Raw genomic sequence first — 2938 nt, 5'->3', positions numbered from 1 at the left:
TTTATTTAATTACTTGCATTAACAAGTTTTATAGGCGAAGATTATGAACAAATTAACTTAATCACAACTCAATACCTAAAAATATTAATGTAAATTTTGAAGTTCTATTACAATTATATGACTCGCTAGATCTATAATATATAACGTGTGTGTCGGTGATAATTATTATATAAAAAAAATTTATATAATATTATTTGATTATATAAATTTGAATTTACGCTAGCCACGGCTAAACAATTCTGGCATCTATCATTTTCGTATATCCAGTTCATATCTTTTTATAGTCAATTTGATTAATGAGAAAATGACTTGAATGAAAATTAATACATATAATTCTATATTATATATCATAAAGAATGAGCATATTAGTTATTTTTTATACACAAAAACTCATATAAAACATTCTCACAGGTCAATTTTGTGAAAACGATATTTTATATAGATCATCTATGAAAAAATATTACTTTTTATGTCAAATATATTAATTTTTTCTTGTGAATATGAGTCTCACGAATAAAGATATGTGAAACCGTATTATGAAACACACTCTTTTTTATATGACCACTTTGNACAGTTTTGATATCCTGCACACCTACCGTGCACACCTATGTGAGCACTGATGAGGTGTCACTCACCCATTGGATGTGATGAAATATAGAAAAACTGCGCATCCAATGGATGAGTGACACCTCATCGGTGCTCACATAGGTGTGCACGGTAGGTGTGCAGGATATCAAAACTATATATATATATATATATATAATTTGGACATATACGATAGAAGATAATAATATTATATGCTTGGCAAACCGGAAATTTTGGGTGTCTCTTTGACTCTACTTCTTCGCACATGGATTATTAATTAATCTCATTAAATAGAATCATGAAAAATCTAAATAAATAAATATGGTTAATTACCCAAAAATAAAATATAAATTATTATTATTATTATTATTATTATAGAAAATAAAAGGGTAGCATTGTTTCATGGCATGCAGCAGATCTTTTGAACTGTACGTAGCTTCTGAGAGCAGTAACTTCAGTCAGTTGTTTATTCAGATAAGAAAGATGGATCGGATCAGTCACAATAAAAAGAGAGGCAAAAAGAATTAGCCAAATACTGATGGGTAGAATGAAGTGACATCAGAATCGTAATTTCGTTTTTTTTTAACTTTATTTCAAATATTTTGGATTTCTTGATTTTTTTATTTCAAATATGTAATAAATAAATCTTGTTTCTAAACTAGTTATTATTATTTATTAAATTCGGATTCTGATTTAGATAGTGTACGAATATATAATTACATTTGAATAAAATTATTGCATGTTATAAATTTATTAAAAATAATTCTGAATTAACTAAAATTAAAGAATGATCATCAAAAAAAATTTAATGAAACGAAATTATTTTTTCAAGGTTGATGAAATTAATTATTTTATCTTAATATTTAAAATGTAATATATAAGACAGTTTACCATTTTTTAATACAAATGCCCAAATAATTAATTTGGGTCAAAGTATTAAAACTCTCATAATTTTTTCTAATTTTAAAATTTGATATCTAATTAAAAATGTGACATGGAAAATAACAAAGACTATGGTTATGATTAATTTTTACGGTTAAAACAACTAATAATGTATCTATATTTTGAGCAATTATGATATTTTTAACTAATAATTATAACTTCAGTAAATTTTAAATTTTTTAGCACTATAAACTCGTAATTTTTTTTTAAAAAAATCATTATTTTAAAATTTCTTAAAATTATCAATACGTTCTTATGAAAAAAAAACAGAGATATATAAAACTTATATAATAAAGAGTATTAATTTAAATAAAGAATACAAATTTACATAGGTAATATATATTTGAGAGTGTGTCTAATTTAAACCCCCTTGATTACTCATGGCTCCGCCATTATGAATATCGTATCTTGGTAATTTGAGTCGTTAAATAGTTGGTAGAATAATTAACGTAAGTTGTATTTGGATGAATAGATTTGAAGTCTATGAATTTGGATTATAGCTTTATTTTTAACAATAAAACTATAGATAAAACATTAAATTCATATATTATTTATTCACACATAAGTTACACAAAGTAAATTTGATTTCAAATTATTCTGTTATTGAGTTAACTTGAAATTCATCATAATTAACAATAAACACTACATAAATATGCAAGATGCGGATTGAAGTTCATGGTCAAAACTACAAATATATATTTGAAACTCATCAATTCAAATACAACCATATATGATTTTAAATTCATTGATTTCAAATTCTTTGTCTTCCTCATAAGAAAAAAATTCAGGTGGATTCCAAATTTACTTTATATCAAATTATACTATTATGATATATAATGACTATAGTAGATTTCAAATACAACTAAAACATTTGTCATTTGAAATTCATCCAGAAATCAAATCTATGACGCCACCTCATATCAATCTATACAGAGAAGATATTTTTATCTCTTTCTGCATTTTTTAAAATATTTTTTTATTAAAAAATGGGATTTGTGAGTTCTTTAAAATAAATTTATTGGATCCGTTAAAATTTATTATTATTAGTACTCCAAAAATGGCACGTGGAAATCAGTGCCGCCATAGCTTCCAAGAAACATTTGCAGAAAAGAACTGCTACTCGGGAAAACCTGAGTATACATACAATTGTCATGTAATAATAACAACAGGGATCCGCCTGTAGAGGAAACTAATTTGCTGACAAAATTGAATTCGTGAAAAGGGTTGGCGACACGTGTTGCCCAGATCCAGGGTTTAGGTTTAGGTGATCGTACGTCTGTGACGCGTTGCTGCGTGGCTGAGAGGTCCAGATCAAGAGTTTTTGTCATATCCTTTCACATGTATTTTTTAGGGTATTGTCACATCAGATAGACTAATGGTTACAAAGTCATCTGCAATTAATTTTGAACCC

Source organism: Primulina huaijiensis, chromosome 1, assembly GCF_012295235.1.
Source record: "Primulina huaijiensis isolate GDHJ02 chromosome 1, ASM1229523v2, whole genome shotgun sequence".
In the NCBI taxonomy this organism is placed as follows: Eukaryota; Viridiplantae; Streptophyta; class Magnoliopsida; order Lamiales; family Gesneriaceae; genus Primulina; species Primulina huaijiensis.
The sequence above is the reverse complement of the archived record's forward strand: the minus strand, read 5'-3'. Positions refer to the sequence as shown.